Genomic DNA, 16436 nt, shown 5'->3' with positions numbered 1-16436 from the left:
GTTGTTGTTGTTTGGCACTTCTAAAATTAAATGTTTGGAGACTCAGAAATGGACTGAAAATGTTTTATCTGATGAGATGGAAATAGGCCTTTTGTCCATGTTTCTACCAATATTCTGATCACCTGAGGTCTGATTAGGGCCACCTAGAGAGCTGTGCTTAGAGCATTCCAAGGCTTCTGTAGCTCAATTTTCCGAAGTTTTTCAAAAGTCCCCCACAAACAAGTTCCAAAGACTTCTGAAACACATGGTCAAGTATAGTCACAACACAAGCCTCCACATACACATTCCCAGTACCAGCATCCAGCATTAGTCACTGTCCTGTGCCTGAGACAAAACATCCAAGAACTATAGCTCAAAAAAGGAGAGATTTATTTGCGTCATACTGTACAGTGGGTTCAGTTCACAGTTTACTGGCTCCAAGGCAGAATGGGCATGGAGGAAGTGCACAGTGGCCAAGAGCTCTTTGACCTGTGAAGGAGCAGAGAGAAAAGATAGGGGTCATAAATGGTGATACTCTCTCCAAAGGCACAACCTCAATGACACACTTGCTCCAATGCAGCCCAACACCTAATAGCACATTCAGCTATTAATTCACCAGTGTATCAATCCACTGATGAGCTAGGACCCCACTTAATCACTTCCAAGAGCCTCATTCATCTGTATTTACATGGGCTATTAGGGGTCATGTAAACCATAGTACTATTCATTTCATGCACCAGTATTATTATCTTTTTTTTAATTTTGAAAAGAATAAGAAACCAAATAAGAAAAAAACAACAAAAACAAAATGGGCTCATTCAAAACAAAAGGATGGAAATAATACATAATTTAAAACCACAATACAAGGTGATCTACAGTGGTTACCATGATGTCTCTTGTTATCTTCAATAGAATTATCCATATCATCAGCACAATAAAATTGAACATAGCAGTACAGAACAAAATCCATTTAAAAAATTGGAGACATTATAGGACTTCAAAAGAGGATAATGGTCAAGCCAGAATGGGTATCATAGTGAATCTTATTGTCTTCAGAGTAGTTGCCTATACTCTCAGTCTTGATATTATCAAATGTAACAGACTGAATAAAATCAGACAAGACATGACAGCAATCGAATAAGACAGATTCAAATAAAATCAATCAAAACAAGGTAGTGAGAGCAGTACTGGGTTTCAGATTAAGTTAATAGGAAATTAAAAATGGTTACCATAGTATGTCCTGTTATCTTTGGAATAGCTGAGTACGTCCTCAAATCTAGTACAAGGAGACAAACTGGAACAGAATACAAACAAACTAAAGAGAGTGATGAAAGCAATATGGGTTTCAAATTATGATACAAGATTACCAATGTCCTCGGTTTTCCTTATTTAAGACAATTTCTCCCCTTTCAGTTTCCCAGGGTACATTGTACATTTTGTATCCCACTAATTCCTTTCCGCTATTTTCCTAAGTGGTTCTGAAACTTTTTGTGCCTGAGCTTCATTGCAAATTGTATCCATTTACCTACAAGAGTCTCAAGGTTTTACTTTCTTATAGCTAAGTAGTTCTCCATTGTATAAAAATGTTATGTCTTTCCAACCAATCTGTAGCTGATGGGTAAGCCACCCCCACTTTTTCTGGTTCCCTGTCACACAGAGCATTATTTTCTCATCTTTGACTTTCAGTCCATAAACCTTGTTTCAGGTTAAATATATTTCTTATGGAGCGCATCTTGATGGACCCTATCTCCTGATCCACTCAGTTTGTGTTTCTTTTTATTAGTATATTGAGGCTATCCCTGTTAGTGATTATGGCCAATGTTCTCTGCCTCATCTCTGCCATGTTATTTTTATGCCATTGGTTGTCAACTTTTCCCCTTCATTCCACTGTATGCTCCATTCAGTGAGCCTCCTCTGTCACTGTGCTTGAAACCATGGTCTTCTCTCTCTCTCTCTCTCTCTCTCTCTCTCTCTCTCTCTCTCTCTCTCTCTCTTTCTAGAATGTCCTTCAATATTTTTTGTACGGTTTGGGTGGTGGTCATGAATTCTCTGAGTTCCTCTTTGTCATGGAAGCATTTTGTTTCTCCATTGATTTGAGAGAAAGTTTTTCAGGGTACATCAATCTGGGTTGGAGGTTATTTTCTTTCAGGGATTGGAATACTTCACACCAAGCTCTTCTTGATTTGATGTTTTGTGTCAAGAAGTCTGCCATGATTCTGATGGGTTTTCCTTTATAGGTGATCTGTTTCTTTTCTCTGACAGTTTTGATATTCTGTTCTTGTGTTGGATTTATGAGATCTTGATTATTAAATGCCTGGGTATAGATCTATTTTGGTTGTAGCTAGCTGGAGTTCTGTATGCCTTATATATCTGGAAAAAATTTCCTTTCCCTATGCTTGGGAAGTTTTCTTTAATTATTTCTGTAAATAGTCTGTGTATTTCCTTTCTATTTATCCCTGCTTCTTCACTCACATCTTTTATTCTTAAGTTTTTTTTTTTTTTTTTTTTTTTTTTTCTTTTTTCTGGTACCGGGGATCAAACTCACGACTGCCTGCTTGCAAGGTAGGTGCTTATGCCGCTGAGCTAATCCCCAGCCCCATTTATTCTTAAGTTATAGATCCTCTTGTCATCTTCTAGTCTTTGTATTATTACTTCCTGGTTCCTTCTTATTTTTAACAGATCTTTCCTTTGCGATTGCACATTACAAAGCTGTCTTCAAGGTTTGATAGTCTGTCTTTAGTTTCTTTTAAGCAGTTTTGTCAGCTTTCAATGGAGTTTTTAATTTCCTGGTAATCTCTTTGAATCTGTTTCATGTATTCTAGATTTTTTTTTAATATTCTTCATTGAAGGTTTCTCTCCTTTTTCTATGTCCCTCCATTCTTCCATCTGTGTCTTCTTGAGAGGTATTTAGCATATCTTTTTTTATTTTTCTTATATCTTTCTTTACTTGCATAAGTATTTCTGTTTCGACTTCTTTTATAATGTCACAAAGATAATTCTTTATGTCAGAAGCTGCTTTTTCCAACACCACAGGTATACAACCTCTCATCTCTTCTTTTTTTTTTTTTCTCCCTGGGGCCAGTAGTGTTTGTTTTGGGGGCTGCAATTTCTTTCTCCGCCTTGTCGTGTTTCTGGTTTCCTCCAAATGAGTGGGCAATGGAGGTTCCTGGCACTTCCTGTATTGGCTGCTATTACTCTGAAGCATGTTGGCTAGGAATTGTTAACCTCCCCAGTCTGCTGGTGGCCAGTGAAGTACAAGCAGAGGCAGGGCAGGACAGCCCCTCCCTTCTGAACTGCTCAAGCTCCAGGAGTCTTCACCATGTTAGCGTGTGCTCTGCAGATGGAGCTGGTCAGATACATTCTCAGGGAGACTTTTGCTACTGGATCACATAGAGATGGGACTCTGAGCAATTCTCACCAATCTTCTCTGCACTAGGGGTAACTGACTAAAACTGCTGCAGTGCGGCTTTTGGGTTTAACCTGCCCAACTCCAAAACGGCACCTTGTCCCTCATCCACTACCGTGGGAGGACTGATTTCCACACACTCACTGCAAGCAGGTACGGATCTACGAGTAGATCTCTGAGTGGAGTGCTGCTCCCTGTTCTGCCACTCCCCTTTGTGACCACTTTTTCCCACTGAGGCCCTCAGGCTCGACAACCTATGACTTCACTGCACCCACACCTCTCCGGATTCCAGCTGCACTTTGTACACCAGGGGCCTGGCTCCAGTGAGAGCGAGTCTAGCTACAGCCTTCCATCTACAATTTTCTCTTTCTTTCTTTTTTTCTTTCTTTCTTTCTTTCTTTCTTTCTTTCTTTCTTTCTTCTTTCTTCCTTTATTTTTTTCCTTCCTTTGGTTTCTTCCTAAGTTGGGAGCATCCATCTTCCTCTGCCTGGTCTCCTCCAGGATGTTTTAATCTAGCATCTGAACTATTTCTCTCAGAGAGGCTCCCTATTTTTCTGCTTACTGATTCACCATCTTCCAGACCCTCCATATTATCATTTTTAACACTTGTCATCATGCAATTTTTCTTCAGTTATTGCTTCATTACCTTTTGTTAGTAAAACATAAGGTCATGAGATCAAACAACACACACACACACACACACACACATATATATCACAAGATATATATATCACGGGATATATATCACCATATATATATATATATATATATATATATATATATATATATCACAGGTCATATATGTATATCACAAGATATATCTATCACAATTTATATACATATCACAAGATATGTATATCTTGACCCTGATTTGAATTTTTCTCAAATTTTGGAATAGTGTCAGTTATGGGTTGACTGCTTAGCAAATATCTACTGAATGAACAGGTAGATGAAAGTTAAAAGCCTCAAACCCAGGAAAGTAAAATCAAGTGAGTGAAAAGGTTAGCTATTGTATGCATATATCATACACTATTTTGGGTTCATTTTAAATGTGAAAACCCACATCTATCACGTTTAAATAACAGAAAGAACTATGTGTAGAGGTTTCTGTTTAGAGTTACAGAATAATAGGTAACACTTACTTCTTCTTGACAGTAGAGCAATGTGGACCTTTCTTTAAATGCAAATTCCATAAATTCAGCAATCTAAGGTACTGCAAATCTTTGAAATGTGTTTGTGTGTACATGTATGCGTGTGTGTGTGCATGCATATGTGTGTCTGTAGTGCTAAATATCAGAACAAAGAACCTTGCATATGCTAGTCCAGTTTCCTATCAATGAGATGCGTACTTTCAGCCTTATATGTTTAGACACATACTAGTTTTCTGTTGTTCATGTAATGAATTTTCCCAAAATTAGTGACATAACAGAACAATTTTGTTTCTTTTGCAGTTCTGGATGTCAGAACTCAGAAATGGATCATAGTAGCCTGGAATCAAAGGGAGTTTAAGCTATATCCTGTAAATGGTAAGCAAATTTGTCTTCCTTGTCCCTTTAGTTATTCAAGACTGCTCAAATACTTTAATTTTTGAAAATCTTCTTTCCTCTTCAAAAGCAGCAAAGTTGAGCCATTTGTTTTTCACACTTCCATACCACAAGTTCTCTTTCATCTATTTCCTTATTACAGTTATTAGAACTCTTATAATTATACTAATCTCTTTCTAAGGTCAGCTCCTTAAGATAACCCTAATTCTCTCTGCAATATTTGTTTCCCCTTGCTAGGTCACCTAATACATACACAGGTCCTGAGAGTTAAACAATGGTTATCCTTGAGGGGCTATAATTCTTCCTATAACAGTATAGCTTTTAACCCCCAAAGTTTAATGTCTATCCATATACAAAATATGTTCACCTTGTATTAAAACTCCTAAGGACCTCTGTATATTACAATACCAGACTCAAGTCCAAAAATCTCATCTCCAAAGCCCAAATCTCATCATCTAAATTAGTTAGTGACGCTTTGGCTATAATTTGTCTTGAGGAAAAATTCCTCTCTTTTGAAGTTGTGAATTTCAAGAAACAAATTATTTTCTCCCAAAATACAACATAAGACATGTTATGCTTAGGATATGTTACATTTAAACATTTTATCCCAGAAAAGAAAAAAAAAATTAGAAGAGAAAAATTACTTTACAGTCTAAATAGCTGCAAAATGTAGCTAGGAAAATTTCATTTAGATTATATTAAATTTATAAATTGTTGCATAATATGTGATAATAGTATATTATATTTCAGATGGGTAGACAGAGAAAAATGTAAATGTTTCTTCTCTTATGAGTAGCTTATATTTTTGAAGACTGCTTAAAAGCCACTTGTGAGAATGTAGATTCAGTATAGATTTTGAGCTCAGGATTTGTATGAGTTTAATCCTCAGCTCAAAAATATTAATGTATTTTTTTTTATCAGTACCAGGGATAGAACTCACGACCATGAGCTTGTAAAGCAGGCACTTATGCCGCTGAGCTAAATCCCCAGCCCCCAAAATATTAATGTATTAAACAATTAAAAATTTTTAAAATTCACTTAAAAACAGTGAATATTTTCTCATAAAACAATATATTTAGCAGAGGCATTAGATCTACAGATCATTTCAAAAACTTCATTTTACTTGCTATGTAGCTGAATAAATGTACTAATAGCCTCTAATTCCAGAATAAACGGAACATCATACACTAGAAATAACGACATCAATTATTTCAAATATTTATAAATTGTCATCATAATTGTTTACTAGTCAATAGCGATTGTACATTGCCATTACATTTTATAGGCACAGCAAATTAATTAATATTTTCATTGAAAATCATTTATTCATGGCCTCTGCAATAGTGGACTGGGGAGCAACCAGTCACGCTGAGGCTGCCACTCACTAACCACCACTGCGTGGAGTGACCCTATCATTGGACGAGCATGAACAAGGTCACCTCCTTACCATGCACTGGCTGTTTTGAGCAAGCTAAGCCTTCTGGGCGTCTGCAATCCCAGAAGCTGTGTCCCAGCCCCAGGGCTGACAATGTCTCAGATCCAGCGGCCCCAGATCAAGACTGCTGCTCTGTGCTCAGGTGTTTCCTCCTGGCCAGAGGTGCTGGGCTATTGGAGTCCAGGTGATTGGTGATCTCTTCTACCTGTGCTCCAGGTGTTCAGCCTGAGGGTAGTGAGTGACTCTCACTGCTTATGTTCTTTTTTGGTGTGAGGGTCCATTTTATTGATCATTTCCACCATGTTTCTTGCATATACTTGGCAATCTGCCTCTAAAGATCAAAGACTAATACATTCGCTTTCTCTTGGACAAAGTTGGGCAATTTCATAAAGTCTCACTTTTGGCAGTTGTCAAGCGAAGATCTCAGGACATTCACCCTTTCCAGAGGGGATAAAATCTGAACCTTAGGAATAGGGTGATAAACTGGTCATATAAATGGAGTAAAGATTCATTCACAGGAAGTGAAAGAAGGACATCCACACGGGGGCTGCCTGGTTCATGCCTGTTCAGTCCTCACTACTTGCTCTCATTTATTTTAACTTGAAGAACTCAATATCAACATGATTTAGATTCAAAAATAGTCACAAAAACAGAGTGGGCGGTATGCCTATCATTGTGTTTCCCCTTTGGAGGAAAAAGTGAGGATTCACACATTCACAAGGCTCTGTGAGGTCAAAAGGAAAATACACACTTGGGTGAAGAATCTTGGGCTACAGAAAGCAACAAAGCATCTGTCTCAGAATTTTTTCATTGCTGTCCCTCTCCAGAGACTGGTATGCAGTAGTTCAGACTTGCACTATACCAATTGAAGCCTCACAAACCAGATTCCAAGAAGAGGTCTGTGAGAGGTGAGAGTAGGAGGAGCAGAGCCCTCTTAGATCTTGAATTCCATCCATACACTAATCAGCTTTCAGCATCCAGCCAGCAGACAAACATTTCATTTCCTCTTGGCCTGTCACTGATGACGCAAATGTGTAGTACACTGATGAGTGCTTTTTTATAGCTCCAAATAGTTATTGAACCTCTATGTATTCCTAGATGTCACTTCAGATTGTACAGTATGGAAGAAAATTGCATGGTGAGTCCAGGATGTGTCCATGGAATTTTCTGAGCTTTACACAGTAGTGAAGTCAAAGACACAATTGTAAGAAATGGCAGGGGTTATGTTCCCTGAGCACACCTGTGTGCAGGTGCCCCATGAGGTAAGGGCAACAGAAGGGATAAAATGGGAGGTTATAAAACTCCCTTTGCAGAAGGAAGATGGTCAGTCCTCGTTAGATGTTCTTCTTTCCATTACTCCTGTTCCAGAAGACAAAGGAATTACAGAGAACACTGGGGTACCGAAATGAAGGTTACAAGCACTAAGACCAAGAAGATGACTATAATTTATAGCTGGCTAGTGCAACATGGAGTTCTATAGGATGTCTAAGAGAAGAACAGCTTTATGTTTGAGATGGTTCTTATCTTGCTTCCAACTTTGATCTTCAGAGTGAGATTGGCACTTGTGGGAATCCTTGACAACAGTTGTTGCAGGTCCAGAAGAGCAAAAGGAGGTGACAGTAGACCCGATGGAAGCCCAGTCAAAAGAAAGCAGAGGGTGGGCCAAGATAAAACCAGGAAGTGCCCATTAAAAGAAGCCATCCCAACAAGGGACAGTTACCCTGGAGGGAGCTCTATAGAGAGAAGCTTTTGAGCCCTAGATTATAGGTTGCAGGTTTCTGGCAGGTGTTAAGGCAGCAGTCCCCATAGTTTGGGGCACAAGGAACTGGTTTTCTGGAAGACAGTTTTTCTACAGATCAGTTTCTTTTATTTTATTAGTGTATGTTTGCTATACATAATAATTACATTCCCCAGCACTAGAACCACCACATAAGGGAATAGGCAGTGGTAACACAGAACAAATTTCAGTTCTGTGCAGAAATCCTGGGGACAACCAGATATTGTGTAACCTTCAACAAATAACTATCTCTAATATCTTCAAATCTGTATGATAGACATATGGATGTCTGTTTATAGTGATTAAATGCACCAGTGATTTTTTCAACAAGATTTTCTGGCAGTAGTAAACCCTCAATTTACCTAAGCATTTTCTACATTGCTGCTTTGTCACTGAACACACTGATTTAATAAGCAAAAGAAAAAATTAAAAAGGAAATCAACATTTTTTTCTGAACACTTATCTTCTGTTTTTCTCTCAAATCCTCAGAGTAGCCTATACCTTTTTCCTCATTTGCTTGCCCAGGATGCTTTAGCAGCTACCATCTTGAAAAAGATCTCGAATGAATGATTTCAGGTGGAGAGAGAGGTAACTGTACAGAGGTAAAAGGGTGGAAAAATCTAAAAATTTTTGCCTTTATAGTTCTAACTCTAGTAGCATAGTTAGAAAAGCATCTCTCATACAAGTTGACTTGGCCTGAAATTTATCAATATGCCTTTGTGATATCATTTTTAAATTTATAGTTCTAATTCATTAGGGAATAATTTTACTATGTGATGCAATAAGTGATATTACATGTCATTGTCTCTTACGTTACTACTGCAGTGAGGCATTTTTCTCAGATGTTGTATTTTCTGTGCTATTTTGAAGAAAATATTTTATTCTGAGACAGTTTCTAAATTGTTATACAGTTGGTAATTCTTGATTATTTTGTGATTATTTCGATTGTATTGACTCATGTGATTATACCAGACTTTCAAGATTAGAAGAATAAAAAAAAAAAGATTAGAAGAATAAGGGTAATTGTTGCCTTTGTCTCTTGCTTTGTGATAATTATGCCTCTAATGTTTTTTATAGTTGTAGTCAGTGTTTACAAGGGAAGATATTTAATACAGGGCACACTATTCAGAGGATTATTTTATAGTACTCCCCAAAAAATGAAATGTAGGAGAGTACAGAAGACCTTTCCATGCACTAGAGACTCAAGGAATCCAGCTGAGGTCCTGGATCCCATGGAAATGTCCTCCATGAGTCCAGCTTGAGGCTAGAGTCCATAAGGTGTCATGCAAGTCTGTATCAATGATTTGCACTGGAAAGACCCAAAAATCCGTGGTGGAAGCTAGAAAGTCTGCATTAGCAAGATAAAATATCTGTGTCAGCAGGTGAAGGATCTGCACTGGAGCCAGGAAGTGATGCTCAAAGTAAGGACCAGTGCTCCCCTGAAAAGAGTTACAGTGTCCTCAGCAATAGCAAGAACCTGAGCTCCTCTGATGATAACAGTTGTGTTTGTATCATGCAAACCACCATAAGCTTCTCCATCATATTTCTCTCCAGTTCTTTTTATGCTGTTGGCAACTATCCTCAGGTGGGTCTTCCATAACCTATGCTGTTGGCAATTATCCTCAGGTGGGTCTACACTGACTTTGTTCAGGAGCATGTTACAAGTTGACTATTAGATAATCCACAATAGTTATCAAATCGAACATTCATAAGTTTTGAAAACTACAAGTTACTCCAGTTTTCCTATTGAAAATTATGTTGTCTGGTTTAATATATAATATATAATAATGTATAATATATAATATATATTATAATATAAAATATATTATATATAATTATATATAATATTGTATATATTTATTGTATATATAATATTGTGTATATTACTGTATATATAATATATAATTATACATAATATATAATAAAAAGAGACAATTTTATTTCTAGTTTATGATAGCCTTAAAAATAAATAACTAACAAGCAATTTCACCTGTAAAGCTCATATGACTTCTCTTTCAGATGAACTGTCCTTAAACTCTTTCAACATAATCTTCTTGTTTTGTTACTTGATTTGATTGGCCAATGAAATATAGAAAGGTTTTGTAAATTTATCCATTGGTTTTTGTTCTTTGAAGATGTCTTTTTTAGTTTTTTACAAAAGAGGCTTGATATTACAGCAAATACTTCAATATTTCTCTTTTTCTGCCTAGAGCAATTTGAAAAGCAAAATAATTTGTGAGGAAGTTAAAGTGTGGTAGAACTACACTTAAGAACAGCTGCATACTTTCTCAGATGTTTATAAAGTGTGATCAAAACATACAATGAATCTTTCAATGAAAACCTTTATTATGATAAAAATGTATTGCCATTAATATTTCTTGGAATATTCCTCCTCTGTGAGCACATTTAATACCATCATTCTTGTCACTTTTGGAAGCAGCTCTGGAAGTCCTCTTTCATGAGGGTCTTCAAAATGTGATTAAAAATTCATTGAATGCTGTAGTGAAGTGCCATTAACAGAAAGGAAGGATAATGAAAACAATACAAAGTGTGTGCATTCACCTTATTCATCAACTCTGCTACTGTGTCACTTCTCCCTCTTCCCCAAAGTCAAATTGATCATGAAAGGAAATGTTTTGAATAGATTCAGGAGATCAAAGAAGCCAATTAAAGACACAGGAATGGACTTCCAGAACTGTTTTGGAAAGAGGCAATGTATCTGTTGATGTAGCAATTAAAAAGCAAACATTTATCTTATTTTATTTTGTTATCCTGCCCATAATTAGTATTCAAGATACACTGAAATATAATGTTGTCTAGAAAACTTGCAAAATATTTCCAAGATAAGTAACTAGGAATATAATTTTTAAAACTTAAGTTTAGAAAGCAAAATCTCAGGTTCTCGCCAAAGTTTTGCTACTGTCCATGTAGTTTAGACAAGTCTCATTGCTAACCTGAACTTGACTATTTCAAGTTCAAAAATAAAGTGCAAAACATTTGATTTGCTCTATATCTTAACTGGATTTTATTTTCAGTCAGTCCATTTAAAATTTTACCAAACTATATTGTAAAATGTATTCTAGGTTATTGAAGAATGCATGTATTGCGGGAGAGAACACCCACAATATGATCAATACAATTGAAATTTGTCTCAGAATAAGTGCTTAAAATATTTTGAAATATATATGTTTACATTTTATATGTATCATATAATGTCTGATTTATCTGATAATTTTCACCTCATATTTTGTGTAGTTCAGTGAAACAATCTCAGCTGGGCAAAAATCTGCATTCAAAGGACAGTTTTCAATAATGTTTGCCCTGAAGATTCTACTTGACTGTATTAAACCAGGCATTTTACATGATCTTACTTAATCTTTCATAATATTCTAAATGGAAATGTAGGTTGACCTTATACATTTAGAATATTTCTTGGTGATTTCCTTAGTAACAAAGTTACCCTTTTAAAGATCAGTATTTTATAATTTTTCCTCATATGTTAGTTATTAAAATCTTCTAATAAACATTTCTTCAAATATGTATTTAAGCAAGTTATACTACGATTGGTAATTTTGTTAGGAAAAGAAAATTCATACACTTCACTGTAAGAAGGTAAATGTATTCTTAGTTTTACCTTGAAAAGGAAGCACTAAACTGTCTTTTTCTCCCAAAGATATTTTTTTTCTTATTTCTGTCTTTTATAGTTTTGTCAGTTTACCAGGTATTTGATGATGAAGCAAAAAAGATGCTTATGAGTCTCAATTTATTCTTATAAATTTATGATGGTATCTATGGAATGTGAGCTCTTAATTCACATTTTTTTCATCACTTATTTTATTTCTACAGATGTATGCACAATTGTTCTTTTAGGACTCCATTCAGATCACAGATGTCTCCACAGCTGCACTGTAATCCAAAGGGGATTTTTTTTTCCCCTCAGAAGCAGTTATGTAAGGTTATTTTGTTGTTTTGTCTTGCTTACCTTATTTTAAAGCATTGTAAAGATTTTTGCATTGAGAGATGAAAGAAGATCTTAGAGTTCCATCAGGAAAGATCTGAAAAGTAAAGCACTATCTAAATTCCTGCTCATTTTTAAAATCTTAATACGTATTTCTGCATTCTGGAAGATCATGGACTAACATCACTCAGGAGTCTCATTTTTTGTGACTCTTATTTCCACCATTCATTTGACATGGTGAGGGAAGGTGGGAAAACAAAACAAAACAAAACAAATCAACAACAATAACAAACCTGTTGCAAATCATAGAAAGTCAAAACATTTTAAAAATACACCTAGTTTACGCAAAATTGCCAATTTCATAAGACCTTGGGGCTTGGAGAAATGTTCGATTTTTTGCTGGCTGCATTTTTGGCATCTGCTAGGTTCATGAACTGTCAGGATTTCTTTATGTAGTAAAAATAACTCAATGCAATACAGTGAAGATGAGGTTATATCAATTGTGATTTTTTTCTGCAAAACTTTCACAGTTTTCTTAGTATTTGTATAAGATATTGTGCAAGATATTTCCTGTATTAAAATTTAATGTTATTAAAATTCAAATTGTACTGGCCTTGAAAAAGAGCCACAGTTTTGTGCTTTCATTTTATATGTCTGACCTGACATTTCTAACATAACATATAGAATGATGGAGCTCCTAACTTGGAAGAATTAGAATCACAGTATCCTGATCAATGGGGTCATCCGCATCACTCTTATTGCTCAGCATTAGCCTAAATTCATCAGAGGTTAAAGTCAGTAAAACTCTACTGTTAAAACCTTTGCTACTTCTTAAGGTAGATGAAATTTGTTTTGTTACCTATTTTTGTTAGGATGGTAGATAGGTACAGCCTTGTGTAGAGAAAATACCTGTACTGTGCAAGGAAATAAATTCAACGTCAATTTCTTTGTGGAAATTAATATAGCAGTGAAGAGTTTTAAAATTCCAAAACAGAAACAAAGAGAATTTTAAAATTCTTAATAAATCCTCCAGCCCACCCTGGGAATTTATCAATTTAGTAAAGTTCTGTCTCAAAATACAAGTAAAATTAAATTACATTAAATTAAGTTAAATTGAATTTTTAAAAAGAGCTGGAGATATAGGCCATAGAAAATGTCCAGAATCCCACCCCCTATATATGAACACTAAATAAATGAATAAATAAACATAATAAAATCTACTTAAGAGAGGCTATAACAAACTTTTCAGTTACCTGTAAAGAATAAAATTACAAAAACACAGGCCAGGCAATTCCAGAGATACCATAAAGTGATTATGCTTCAATGTTTAAAATTAATACTGATATTTAATGACAAAATGTACCATTAAAATATTGGTGATAAGTTCAAGATATATTTTAATATTATTAATAATAGATAATAGGGTCTGTATCTATAAATGGCAGTATTCTTAAAGTATTTAAATTAAGTAATTTAAAGTACTTTGAATTCTTATTTGGTACTATTCATCTCTACTGAAACTGATTCTGTATCAAAGTTACCAATGTTTCATCCAGGAGCAATTTTTTCTATTGCTCAAATTATAGAGAGAATGTAATCCTTTGGTAGCCTCCAATTTCATGCAATACACTAAAGTAATTTAGATATTGTATATTTTCTTTAACATGCTAAAGGACGCTGTTGATGGTGTTTCTATTTCTTTGGTTTTTGCTGTCATGAGTAAATCATATCATTTGCTTGAGTTTCCTCATCTGAAATGAGGTAGTTATAAAGACTTGTATAATTGTATTAGCAATTTTATGTAGTTGATTTTAAGGTCTAGAGTCCCACAGATGTGAAGATATATTCCTTTAACTTGATCTTTGCTTAGAAAGATATATATTGTGCTGAAAAAAATGGAATCAAGATCATGTTTTTATACTTCTAGTTAAACAACAAAATAATATGATATTCTTCCAAAAAGATAGCATGAAACAGCTTCAATAGCTAATACTCAGCACGCTCTTTTGCCAAGATTAATACTGGAGCAATTTTGTTAAGAAGCATTAGCATTGTATAACATATGATGAAAAATATCTGTCGATTTAAAGTCTAAAGGGTGAATTTTTGAGGGGGAGATTTTGGTGTGCTTAAAATTACACATGTAATTGCATTTTTTCCACAACTATCTAACCATGCTATAGACTACAAAACACTGAGGTCATGTGTTCTTTTTGAAAGATTTGCTTTGCTTGGTTTTTGCCTTTAGTTTAGCAATGCATTTTTCTTTCTTTCTCTCTTTTTTAACAAACCCAAGAAATTTGTGAGTGCAAATTACTGCATCATAGTTTATAAAATTACATACACAGGTCGAAATTTTTCAATTTATTCTTGAAAAAGATCCTTATCCTCATCAAATATTCTTCATAATTAAGCAACCAATTTCCAAATATCTCTGACAATTGCTTAGAATAATAAATCATCAACTGGTTGTCTTTATACTTACATATTTATATACATAAGTATAAAGTATACATATTTATATGTATTTATAAATGTGTATATATACGTATTTTATAAATATATGTGGTATACTTTATAAATACAGATCGTGTAATTATATTAAAAGAAAGTTACTACTCAAAATAAAAAATACTATAGTAAAAAAACCTCTATTGAATATTACCTTATATCTAACTATGAAGAAACTGAAATAATATACATCCTGAGTCAGTACCACTTCAATTTTATGAACTGGAAATTTATATTGCATTTTGGTCACGTTTGCTGACAGGTTCACTAAAAGTTGAAGACATTAGAACACCTTTACCTCAGTCCTTATCCCTTCCTCTTCCACCTTCTCTTTCTTTCCTCTCTCCTCCTTCTTTTTCTCCTTCTCTTCCCTTCTTAGTAGTAAGCTCCTCCTCTGCCAACAACAAAAATCTGTAGCTTGAATTCCAGTTTCTTTTAATGCAGCTTTTGTTACTTGCAGGATATGATTAATCTGATTAGTGATTCAGCCTCCTTTTATGTGTATATTATCTAATACAAAGAGCCCCCCTACAGGTTAAAGTTTAAATGTGGATTACTAGATAAAGCTAGTCCTGATGAGATTTCTATGGTGCAAGGAAAAATTGGATTTTCTTTTCACCTCTTCTCAGGCTCTGTCATCCTGGTTTTTGCCCTGCTCCCTTGTTCACAGCAAGGATATTAATTTTGCAGTAAAATCTTTAAGCAATTATGCAGATAGCTCTAAAAAAGCAACATACACACAATAAGAGAAGCTTAACTGAAAAATGGACCCTAGATATTCATTAAAAACAGATGGCTTCATTGCCAAAGCATAATTTTGGATGTTTGGGCTAAACTGGTTCTAATCTGCCACAACATGAGGAGAAGATGAAACTATTTGAATAAAAACTGTATGTATAGCTTCTGCTTTTTGCTTACAGAGGAATACAGTGATGATTATAGCTATCATTTTGATGAGTGACCCCCAAATCATTCCTTACTCAAAAACAAAGGACTATGTTAATAGTCCTTGCTGTCTTCAATATTGATATTAACTATTACAATATGAGGAATTACACCACCTAAAAATTTTGCTTTTCAAAAATTGCTATGAAAGTAAAAGAATATCATTTAATTGATTTTAGGTAACTGTGTTTAAAAATACTCAAAATGGAGAATGTTATAATTAATAGAACTTCAAAGTTGGCATTTATTTAACAATGTAATAAAATTTCCTGCTGGGGCTGGGGGTTTAGTTCAGCGGCATAAGTGCCTGCCTTGAAAGCAGGCAGTTGTGAGTTTGATCCCCGGTACCGACAAAAAAAAAAAAAAAAAGAATAAAATTTCCTGCCATTTTATTATTTGAGTTATTTGCTGGTTGAAAACTTTGACATTTTTCAACTTATAAAATTAATATTAAATATAGTAGGAAAATATTGTGACAAGTTTTCAAGAAAAAGTATAGATAGAAAGGATCTCTACACAATTGGAATTTTTACATAATGGAAAACACATGAAGTATGTGGTCATTAATTTACATAATTATTAAAACAGAGAAATACTGAAGAATAAGTAGTACATGGTACATTGTATATGTGTAATAAATGGTATAACACCTATAAATGATTTCAATTCACTTTTCCTGGTAGGCTATATTCATTCAAGTCCAGAAGTATTTTCTAGACAGAATTGGGCTCAGGATGCTGTAGTGACTGAGTAATATAATCATGGAGATGGTCACATGACATGCTGGGTTCATGAAGTAGTTGGTACATTTTGACTTTTTTCTACATCTTTACCTATATATTAAGACTGAGCTGAAAATTTCTATCTGAAAAGTGCGTAAG

The 16436-nt window shown here is 34.7% G+C and overlaps 1 long non-coding RNA gene across 1 annotated transcript in view; it reads right to left on the bottom strand.

Moving 5' to 3' along the window:
- Positions 1-346: 346 nt before the first annotated feature.
- Positions 347-16436, bottom strand: part of LOC111753437 (uncharacterized) — a 33563-nt gene continuing 17473 nt past the window's right edge. Inside the window, exons 4-5 of the long non-coding RNA XR_010047614.1 lie at positions 1209-1273; positions 347-468 (exon numbers count right to left, since the gene is read on the bottom strand). This is a non-coding gene — a long non-coding RNA (uncharacterized LOC111753437). The remainder of the gene's footprint in view (positions 469-1208; positions 1274-16436) is intronic.

Source organism: Cavia porcellus, unplaced genomic scaffold (assembly GCF_034190915.1).
Source record: "Cavia porcellus strain 051 isolate PalLab524CR breed Dunkin Hartley unplaced genomic scaffold, mCavPor4.1 scaffold_5, whole genome shotgun sequence".
Taxonomy (NCBI): Eukaryota; Metazoa; Chordata; class Mammalia; order Rodentia; family Caviidae; genus Cavia; species Cavia porcellus.
Note: the sequence above shows the minus strand (reverse complement) of the source record. Positions and strands in the feature narration are given on the sequence as shown.